Raw genomic sequence first — 11,587 nt, 5'->3', positions numbered from 1 at the left:
AAGATGGTTTCAAACACTTAAGACTCTCACTTACTAACTTCTCGTCAAGAAGAACGGAATTAGGTGCGCCAGCTGGAAGGCATACGGAATCGCAACGTGGAGATTTGTACACGGAGGAAAAGTGTTGAGCAAAGCCGTCAGCGACGTTCCGAATTTCATTCCCATGAGAGTCAACTAAGTGAATATGACTATCAGATTTATTCGAGCGTTTGCGAACGTATCTCCAGAATTCAGTAGGACGATTAGAGGCACTATTCTCTAAATATTCAAGATAGGACTCATGATCACGCTTGTACAGGCGTTTGCAAAGGGAACGCAAGCGGCGAAATTCATCTGCCCATGTATCCAGCCCAGGGCGTTTCGCTTTATGGTGGGCCCGCTCCTTAAGTTTCAGCGCTGTTTTAAGTTCCTTGGAAAACCAGAACGGAAACTTGCTACGAGTAGGAGTGCGCACAGGTATGTACTGGCGCATACCATTGAGAATTATTTCAGTGAAGCGACTGACTTGTTCGTCAACATCGCTGATTTCGTTTAAGACGGACCAGTCGACAGAAGAGAAAAAACCGAAGAGACCAACATAGTCGCCAAGTGCATAAGCGAAACGGGGGGAATTCCCCTCACGATTTCAATTAGCAGAAGGTGGGACAGAAACCGAAGCCGTTATTAGAATTGGAGGATGAAATTTGTCACAGCGTGTAAGTGAGATGTCAGATGTCGAGACACGAACATTTTCAAAATTAGATAAACAAATGTCAAGAACATTACCACGACAGTTTTCAATTAAATTGTGTTGCTGCAAGGTGTTAAAAGCTATGAAATCTAAAAGCCGGTTGCACTTACTAACTACATAATGATTGTTGTGTGAATATGTAAAGGTATTCCAGTGAATACCTGGAGTATTAAAATCCCCTAAAATGAGCAGTTTGTGCTTGCTATGAGAAGTGATAACATATTCAATAGAATGTAGTACATCATCGTAGGCAGGAGGAGGCAGATTAGGGGAAATATAGAAAGCTGCCAATAAGAGTTTTTGATGTCGAGTTAAAGTTAGCTCTAACCAGACAGATTCTTCGATGGTTTCCAGGTCGGAACGCCGAACGCACTGCATGGAACTGTCAATAGCAATGAGCACTCCTCCTCCCTTTTGTTTAGAAGCTGATTCAGGGCGGTCACTTCGAAAAACAGAATAGTTATTAGGAAAGAAGTCACCTGAGTTAACTTCGCTAGACAGCCAGGTCTCAGTAATTACAACAGCCGAATAACAAGAGGCTTAAACATTGGAAAAAAATACAGGTCCCTTAGTCCGAAGACCTCGGGCATTTTGGTAATATATATCCAAGTTAGGGTTGACTGCAATCAACCGTCAGCTCGGAAGGATGTAACATACCATCCAGGAGTTTTCCACGAAAAGCCTTGAAGATGCAGCCCGTAGGCCACATCGAAGGGTCAACAAGTTGATCGTAGAATTCCGCGCTGACTGTGAGGTAGAAGGACGAGTAGGAGTCATATTTCGTTTTCAACCGCCGGCAGGAAAGTGGGGTGACGTTCACGGACTTCAGATGGTTCGTTAAATCAGCCGACGTTGTCTCGGGGCACAGCTTGGAGAAGAAAATAGCCTTCGGGCGCTTCTGAGGTCTGGCGACGTTCAGACTGGATGAGCTCGACGAGCCAGTGATGGCTGGGCTGCGGTGCTTCTTCTGCGCCTCAGGCGAATTAAGTGGGGGAACAGATACAGATGTCGGGAAGGTGGCCAAATCAACGGGTGCCATCCCACTGTGAAGGGCAGCAGAGTAGCTCTTGGATGGCTGGAGCATACGGGAAGGACTGCTCGCGGACAGGGGCTCGACGAAAGGCGGATCACGCTGCGATGAAGCCGGGCGCCTCGCAAGCTCCTCGCGTAGGCTGCGAACATCAGCCCGCAGAGAGGCAACGACCTCGGCCTGGAGAGCGAGCGCCCGCGAGTTGTCACCACGAAGGCGCTCATTCTCCTCCCGCAGCTGGGCGACCTCGTCGCTCAGAAACGAGATTCCCTCAAGTGCGTCGAGGAGGAGAGCCCGAAGCGAGGCAAGCGCACCGTCAGGTTCGCCCGTCGGGGAGAAAGCGAGGGAACCGGTCGGGTCGGTCGGGTGATGGGGCTGGTGGGCCGTGGAAGAAAGGAATGCAGCCGCTGACACGCCACCGTCGCTAGGCTTAGCACCGCCGCAAGACGACAAACACAGATTGCACATGAATGGTCGCGAGCCGGACTTCAAAAGCTGCAGCTCGTCGTCACTCCAAGTGACAATAATAATAATAATAATAATAATAATAATAATAATAATAATAATAATAATAATATTAATAATAATAATTGGTTTTTGGGGAAATGAAATGGCGCAGTATCTGTCTCATATATCGTTGGATACATGAACCGCGCCGTACGGGAAGGGATAAGGGAGAGAGTGAAAGAAGAAAGGAAGAAGATGTGCCGTAGGGGAGGGCTCCGGAATAATTTCGACCACCTGGGGATCCTTAACGTGCACTGACATCGCACAGCACACGGGCGCCTTAGCGTTTTTCCTCCATAAAAACGCAGCCGCCGCGGTCGGGTTCGAACCCGGGAACTCCGGATCAGTAGTCCAGTGCCCTAACCACTGAGCCACCGCGGCGGGTCCACGCGTTTTCCAAATTGCAGTTTACGCGTCCACCTTCTCTGCCTGCCGTGTTTACTCTGTAGTTAGAATACTTGGGTGCAGACCCTGAGGGTGCGGTTTAAATTCTTCCCGTAGCTGCCAACTTTCAATGCACAGAAAGTTCAGGACAACCTTGCACTGTGCAATATCGGTGCATGTGAAAAAACTCCACGTGGTTGAAAATTATCGAGACCCCCACCTTGGCCGTAGTTCCCGTTTAGTCATGAGACGCTATTTTTTTCCTCTCGCTCTTACTTCTCCGTTGACGCATCAACCAAGAAGGAAAGAAGCGACTACGCCTTTCCTTTTCTAACAAATCAATTACACCTGCTATGGATCAGGTTTGGATTGTGAGGGTTCAATGCCACAAAACGTCTCAGGCTATGAGGGACGCCGTTGTTATGGGCTCTGGAAATTGACACCACCTGTGGTCCTTTAATATGCGCTGTCATCGCACAGTACACGAGTCTCTAGAATTTCGCCTCCATCGGGAACCCACCACTGCGGCGGAATTTAACCCGCGTCTTTCAGGTCAGCATCCGAGTTCTATAACCACTGAGCCACCGCGGCAGCTCCTATGGACACAAAAAGTGATAAAATTTTTAGTGTCAAGGTACCTAGAATTGAGACATAGATATGAAATATCTGCGTTGATACCAAAGGAAAAGAATTTTGCTCTCAAGCTAAACTCTGGTTTTCCAAGACTGCCTTAAAAGACTGCACTAAAAAAAAGACCAATAAAAAAAAAGACTGCCTTCGTTGTGTTACAGCGGATAATTTCAAAACCACGAAATATATTTACGGAGCTGCTATTAAGCTCCGTTGGTATGAAACAATCAAACGTGGTAAAAGTGGCGTTATTGTTAACCTACGCCTGTCGTGGCATTGCTTGTGCTAACAGGCACATATAAACAGGCTGACAGCGACACGACTGTGCCAATTGCGTGACGCTACCATTATGTTGCTAGGCCTTCTGCTGCGGCACGCTGCGAGAGGAAGACACCGGAGAAGTTTCCGTCACCGGTTACTTGCCTTTAGTTCATGTACGCCTCTAATTACTTCACAGCGGGCTGAAAAGCGAGGTGAAAGCTTTGAAAAGTAGCGTAGTAGCAGTACAAAACAAAACAACATAACACAAGTTGACGGCTGCTTCCTGAAGTGGAAGCAAAGCAAGTTGACGGTTGCTTCATCGTGAGAGCCCTTAGGCATTGAGCTGAAAAGAATGCTGATTCAAAGGCCTGGGAGCAAAAGAAAAAGGAAGAAGGCAAGGCACATGAAAATTTTCATTCGAGGGAAAAGGTGGGTTACTCGGTCATTGAAATTAACTCTGCCCTGGTCTGATTGTGTGTAACGAAACTCATTTGACTACGCGCTTCTAGCAATTTTCGAGATTATTATTAAGATTTATTCGTTTAAGCAAAACTTCCGCTCTCATTAAAGTATTAGTTTTATTGGTTCTGTTTTTGTGCTGGTCATGAACTCTGATGCTTCCAATAACACTAGAGGTGACGTAGAAAGCGCAGGAGAGTGTTTAGTCAAAGCGAATGGCGCAAAAAAAGTCTTCGTGCTAAACAGCATGTACTGGAACAACGTGGATGCAGATTCTCGCTTTTTATGGACGTGAATCAGCCTCAACACAACATCATGAAAAGGGCCGAATGATGACCGCACAGCGGACGATGTTCGCCAGTGTTAGTGGTGCTTTACCATATACTCCACATTATATTCCACAGTACAGGCAATGCCCTAAAAGGAGTGTCTTGCTTAAAATATTCCGAAAAGTCGGTAAAAAAAAACATACTCATACCAGCTCATTTCATTAAACTTAACATTGAGCATGGCATACGAGGGTATATGAAAACAAATTTCCTCTTCCTTTTTCTTCCCTACAATTTGTTTTCAGTGCTTGCCACAGCGAAAACAAGTTTTAATGTCGAATTACACTTATAGTTATCTGTTTTCTTGCTGTGCATGCGAAAGATACAGTCGATATCGCTGTTTTGTTTTTCATATTTCTAGAAACACACCGAAGCAACGTTTGCCAGCAGTCCGGTGTAGAATATTTCCAGTACTATTGAGTAACTTGGCGTGTCTTTGATTAAATGAATATATGAATGTTTCCAGGACCGTTTTGAAGACGGCAGTGAGTTTGGTCATAGCTCTTTGAGCAGCAGTGTTTGTTATAGCATAAACGACATCAAGAGCTTCCTTCCACTTTCTTCAGAATTTATTGTTGCAAATCTCTTGAGGCAACCACAGCGAAAAAACGATTCGAACAATATGCACGGCTTGCTTTCGCGCGTCCAGTTGACATTCCGGTGTCATTCAGGGTGCGAACAACAGCCACAACTTTCCGTGCTTTGCGACAAGCAGATTTGAAAGGATTTGAAAAGATGCATAGTATAGTTTTTTTTTTGCGTAAGGAAATCAGCGCTAAAAATACCTTTCAGTACACTTTAGTTATTAAGTTCATTAATTTTTGCACTTTGTCAAGTACGTAATGTTCGCCTTGCTGTACAAACCATGCACACACACCGTACCGATGTACCGCGCAATTTTTAATATATATATACATTTTAACTTCAAAAGATTTTTTTGGAATATTATTTACATTGAATGGCTCTGAATTAGAACTTTCAGGAGGCAAACTCCTTTCCGTGTATAATCTGGTTACTAACCAATTGTTTCTTAATTGAGCTGCGAGCACTTCCTTGCACCGCACCGCAGCGCAGATGCGTCAACACATAGTGGTTTCAGAGACGCTTGCTTAAATGTCTGCTCTTAAATTAAAGTTTTTCTTTACACCTATTGTCTGAAATTGAGCAGACCTCAAACTGAAAACGCTCATCCTTTTTAGAGTCCTTGCCGTAAGTTTTTTGTAAGGTACTGACGCCACCATAGGCTTTAAAAGAAAACCTGCCAACCAAGCACAAGGCCCAACTCCGGTCCAAGACCGGGACAGGCAAGTGACTTGTCCATCGCTCCCAATACACAGTAAACCCTGAATGATAACACAGTCACCGCCCACCCAGTGTGTTGAGCGTACTGCTGGTTGGTTAGTAAGTCAGGAACCGGTCCAAGCCGCAGACGAGCAACTAATTGCAATGCTGAAGACAATCGTGAATGCCATGCGTGCGCTGATTTCCAGCTTGCAGATGCCAGCTGCACAAAATGCTCTGCAAATGCTGGATTTGTCCAATCCACTTCTTGCAGCTCTTCACTAACTGGCACAACGCATCCTCCAGCCTCACCTTCCCGAGAAGTGGGGATGTCTATCTTTGTCGTCAACATTATCAGCCGCTACCGCAAGCAGCCTCTCTACACACTAGAAGGTCTACGTTGCCTGTCTGCCTCGTATAAGTGATGAAGCACTGTCGATCTGTTCTACTCAGGTCATAGCGTTCGGCATCCCTCAAGGTGTGCAGGATACAGCTGCGGCGGCCTGTGACTTTCAGTTCGTTTTCCATGCTAGATACAGGCCACATTCCTCTACTTCTTACTCTTTACCCCCTCCTCATCCCTTTCTCCCAGTGCAGGGTAGCCAACTGGAATATTCGTGTTAACAGCTGGCTTTCCTCTACAACTTTTCTCTCTCTCTCTCTCTCTGCGAACCAAACTCTTTTTTCTTTCATTCATTGGTACTCTCAATGTACGAAACGCCAATGAAGCAGTGAAAATAAAAATCCTTCATGTTTGCGCCCATTCTGGTACACATGTTGGATACGACTGCGTTTCATGGAAGCGAATTCAAAAGTTCAGTTACACCTTAATAGAGACAAACTGAATACTCAGCTTCGTTGAGTGTTTGATATGTCGCTATTACGAAAGCTGATAATTGAGATAGCTGCTATGTACTCTTGGATCAAAAACGGCAAACAAGCAAACGAGGAAGACAACGCGTTGATAAAGTTTCGTTCTGTTTTCATCAGTGCGGCATGTCATAGGCTTCTTCATCAATTTTTTAGCTTTACAATATCTAATAATAAACGAGTGAAGTTGCATCAAGAACCCAGGTTTTGCTTTTACCGTAACAGTATTTTAGACTATCGCATCCATTTCCAGAAGAGAATAGATGTGCAGCAGCGGGAAAAAAGTTTATTCAGTTGTCAACACTGACGTCTAAAGGGTTTAGAAGACGAAAAGTCGTTCAGGGTTTAAGTGCGATCAATACACGTGGATGGTGCAAGAGCAAAAAAATGTCAAACCTATGCTTAGGCGCTGTCGTGCTCTCCAAGCACAAAACGAAATATAGTTTTCAAATATGCGCAGTTTTAAGGTTGCGGTCATGCCTAAGAAGAGAATACGCTTTTCTACGTTGTTTTATTCATCCATTAATTCTTCCAATCTAGGCCTCGAAACCAGAATACTTATTTTTTAAACAAGCTCAGATACAAATCGGCTGAATTCACACAATGTTCTGCATGTAGACGATGACTCAGCTCTAAAACACCACTATGATAGAGAATGCCGCCCTAAGTAAAAGCTTTTTTTGGATGGTCGAATCCTCCAGACAGCGTCAGCAAGAAATGTATTAAAACCCATGGCAACCAAAGCTTTTGATAATGATCATCACGGTTGCTGGCGTATCGTACACTCGCGGTAGAAAGTTGCCGGCTTCATTTCGAGCGAAACTAGATGGAATACTTCTTGCACTTTCCTTGAAACTTCCCTCAGTTGCTCTTTTCCCTCTTAACATATTCCTTCTACTTAGCTGAGATTTTGTTTGGACGACTGGTGAGCGCCGCGTAAACCACAAACTTTCTTTATTGCAAAGAATCCGGGAGGTTCTCCGCATAGCGCTCGTCATCCTATATATTCCGCAGAATTTTTTATCTAAGAGCTGAAAGCAGATCGCTCGCAGAACTCATTGTAACTTATTGAAGGGGCAGCTGAGCGTGCAGGGGGTTAAAGTTGTATCCATTGTTTTGTCCTTGGGTGTCAGAGTTCGTTTACCACGTAACAAGGTTCGCTAAAGGCGGAATTTTAAATTGTCTGTGCCATGACAATATGAGGGTAGTGGAATCACACAGGTTTAAAGAAATTCGAAACACACCTTGCCGTATATCTCCCACAGTTAGCCGTGGCACGTGAAGTCAGAATAACTGTGAACACAGCAAGAACGCAAAGGACGAGCACATAAAAGGTAATAGACTTAATATTAACTGCACAATGACCAGCCAACGTTCTGCAATTTCTGTGCTGTTTAATTTGCTTATATATCGAGTGAATGGTGGCGTTCTCAATTTATACGTCCTTGCCGTTCACTCTGCTTCTTTTTCGCAAAATTCGAATCTCTTTTCTCAGCTTTCTTCAGTAATCCATAAAAATGCTTCGGGCATCTCACTTTGCCTAAGCAATTAACAAGAAAACACGCAAATTGGAGTAAATGGCTTGTCCTCTAACGCACACCCTAAAAAAGGTTTCATTTAATACCTATAAATGGAGAATTATATTTACTTTTTATGCAAGGAAGGTATTTTTAATTTATTTATTTTTTTAATTATTAATACTGCAGGCCAATATACTGGCCCATGCAGGAGGGGCAATGCAGTTGACAAGGTAAGGACAATGCAACAAAGGTGACAAAAAAGAAATGCATATAAAAACAGTGCATGAAAATTATGCAGCCCATTTGGGAGTACAAGGGAGTGATTTCTTACTATTCACTGAAATGGAGCACTAAATGGCGTCGTATTTATTTATCTTCATCCAGGCTCATTCTTACTGCAGTGCCAGCGGCGGAAACGATCAGTAGCTGTGGGGGCCGCCAGCAACCAAATTTAGGAAACTGCGCTGCCCTTGTGTCACCCCGCGTCACGTGTTCTTTACACCGTCTGCAAGCCCAGCGGCGGCAGGAGTCGTCGGCTTGTCGTCTGCTTTTGCTGTACGAGCTTGTTTAGCTGGCTATGTTCGTAGATAAAGGAAAATAGCATTATATTCAACAGTTCAAAACTGAAAAAAAGTCGCGGAGAAGTTTTCACGGTCATGCACCACGCTATACTTGACTGAAGACCAGAGCAGATTAAGTTAAAAATGAAAACACCCCTGAAGGTAGTTGGCTATGGAGGTGTTTGCTTTCATATTCACTTCTTAAAGGCTTGGCATTTCAATACGACTCAGAAAAATGTAGCCTCATCAGCTCAATCAAGAGCTCAGCGCTGAAACTGTTGTTACGTGGCCCAAGGCGGGAACGATGCAAGAACGCCCCGAGCACAGCACACAGGCCGAGAGCACAGGGCCCGCACAGAGCACAGAGCACCCAAGCCTGAACACGAGCACCACCGAGGCACTTCTTTAACTTCGTCTTCCCTCACAATATCCGTTCCACTGCCCCGGTCGCAAAAACGTTGTCTCGGTGTAGATTAGGCCGTAGCAAGAAACGGCGAGATGTAGGGCTTGAGACGAGAGACGTGGACAACGTCACGCTGAGGTGCACGGGAGGTGGTTGCAGGGAAAGCCGGGGCGATCTCGTATTTGACAGCGGTGACTTGGCGGAGCACACGGTATGGGCCAACATACCGGGACAGAAGTTTTTCGCAAATCCCGACGCGGCGTGATGGTGACCAAAGCCAGACCAGGGCTCAAGGGGAGAAAGCCGCCATGCGATGGCGGCGGTCGTAGTAGTCCTGTTGTGAGGCCTGCGATGCTTGTAGTCGGGATCGCGCCAGCTGGCGGGCATGGTCGGCCCGGACTAATGCGTCGTGTGCGTATGCTGAAGGCTGTGAAGTAGACGCCTGAAGCAGCCTGTCCAAGGGTAACTTAGGCTCGCGGCCGTTCAAAAGATAGAACGGTGAGTAACCGACAATGTCATGACGGGAAGAATTGTACGCGAAAGCCTCATATGCAAGGGCGATATCCCAGTCCCGATGGTCCGGGTAAAGGTTGATTGCGAGCATATCAGTGAGGGTGCGGTTGACGCGCTCTGCAAAACCATTGGTTTGGGGATTATAGGCGGTGGTCAGTTTATGCTTAGTGGAGCAGGAACGAAGAATGTCGTCGACAACTATAGTGAGAAAGAAACGGCCATGGCCGGTTAGAAGTTGGCGGGCTGCACCATGACGGAGGATAAGGTCGTACAGGGTAAAGTCAGCAACGTCAGTAGCAGTACTGGTGGGGAGGGCCCGCGTAATCGCATAGCGAGTGGCATAGTCTGTGGCAACGGCAATTCATTTGTTCTCCGAGGTGGACTCAGTAAACAGACCCAAAAGATCCAAGCAAACACAACAGAAAGGTTCAGGGGGCACATCAGTAGGTTGGAGCATACCCGCTGAGAGATTGGCGGGACATTTCTCGCGCTGTCACTGGTCGCAAGCAGGAACGTAGCGGCGAAAGGACTGGTAAAGGCGGGCCGAAAGAAGCGACGACGCACGCGGGCGTAAGTACGCGAAACACCCTGCTGCCCAGCGTTGTGGAGATCATGGAGCTCGTGGAGGACATTGGGGCGTGGGTGCTTCGGCACAACGAGCAGGAGGTCGGGGCTGGCGAGGTTCAGGTTTCGGTGGTATGAGTGTCATGGTGAGGTTTTGTTTATGGGGGTTTAGAGTCCCAAAACGACTCAGGCTATAAGAGACGCCGTAGTCAAGGGCTCCGGAAATTTTGACCTCCTGGGGTTCTTGAACGTGCACTGACATCGCACTCTACACGGGCCTCTAGAATTTTGCCTTCATCGAATTTCGACCTCCGTGGCCGGGATCGAACCCGCGTCTTTCGGGCAGGCGGCCGAGCGCCGTAACGACTCAGCCACTGCGGCATCCAGACTGTCATGATGCAGCACAAAGCGGCGCAGAGCAAGGTCAGTTGGGGACGAGTTGTGGGGGTCAGTAATAGAGCGGAGCTCAAGATCCCGTCGCTGCTCATCATCATTGCGAGCAATAGCAGAGAGAGAGAGAACAAATTGGTGGCGCGGTCACTGCAGAGTGGTCAGAAGAGTCTATGGGATATCTGAAGAGGCAATCAGCATCGATGTGTAGCCAACAGGACTTATAGACTACAGAGTAGTAGTCGTCTTGTAGGCGCAAAGCCCAGTGACCTGGCCGGCGAGTAGGATCTTCCTGAGGAGAGTCAGCAGAACGCATGGTGGTCGGTGACAACCGTAAAAGCGTGGCCGTACAAGTACGGGCGAAATTTTCCAACGGCCCACACAAGGGCCAAACACTCGCGTTCCGTTATGGAGTAATTGCGCTCTGATGTAGACAGGAGGCAGCTGGCGTAGGCGATGGCATGGTCAGACCCAGGTTATCGCTGAGAAAAGACAGCGCCGATTCCATGACCCCGTGGCGTCAGTGCGGACTTCAATGAGAGCGGCCACATCGAAGCGTGCCAAGACGGGCGAGGTGGTGAGCGTCGAGATTTCAGCGGCAAAGCCGTTTTCTTGTAAGGGTTCCCAGGTGATAGGGACACCATTTTTTAGCTGATCACTGAGGGGGCGGACGATATCAACGGAGCCGGGCACGATTCGGCGGAAGTAGGAGCACAATTCCATGTTATGCAGCACACTATTATCTGCTGCAGCATAGCCCGAGAACCACACTGAAAAAAACTGCGAGGATTAGGCCTATGCGGAGGCTCTAACGGATGAGGCGACACTAACAAAGAAAGGTCAGGTATGATTAGAGCACTGGAGGCTTCACAAGAGCAGTTAAATTATGTAGCTTAATGTAGCAGAAAACGGCGACAACCCCACATTTTTTACCGCGGCAGGCGCACGACCAAGCAGAGATCCAGCGACGACGGTAACCAGGGGGTCGTCACTCACCGTCATTATCAGGCGACTGACCAGAAGCAGACGAGACGCTAGGTGTAGGGCGGATGCCGCAAAGTGGTGTTTTTCTACTTCATTGAGGACTTGAGGCATAATGAGACCAAGAAACTCCATTTAAAGTTTGGAGTTATAAGGTGGAGAATCCTCCTTTATA

The 11,587-nt window shown here is 46.9% G+C and overlaps 1 non-coding gene across 1 annotated transcript; it reads right to left on the bottom strand.

The window, feature by feature from the left end:
* Positions 1-2,576: 2,576 nt before the first annotated feature.
* On the bottom strand, positions 2,577-2,648 carry TRNAS-ACU (transfer RNA serine (anticodon ACU)). Its single transcript has one exon. It is a non-coding gene; the product is annotated as a tRNA-Ser (tRNA).
* Between the last annotated feature and the right edge of the window lie 8,939 nt (positions 2,649-11,587).

The sequence above is a fragment of the Amblyomma americanum genome, chromosome 9 (assembly GCF_052857255.1).
Source record: "Amblyomma americanum isolate KBUSLIRL-KWMA chromosome 9, ASM5285725v1, whole genome shotgun sequence".
NCBI lineage: Eukaryota > Metazoa > Arthropoda > Arachnida > Ixodida > Ixodidae > Amblyomma > Amblyomma americanum.
This window is presented reverse-complemented; position numbering and strand designations above follow the sequence as displayed.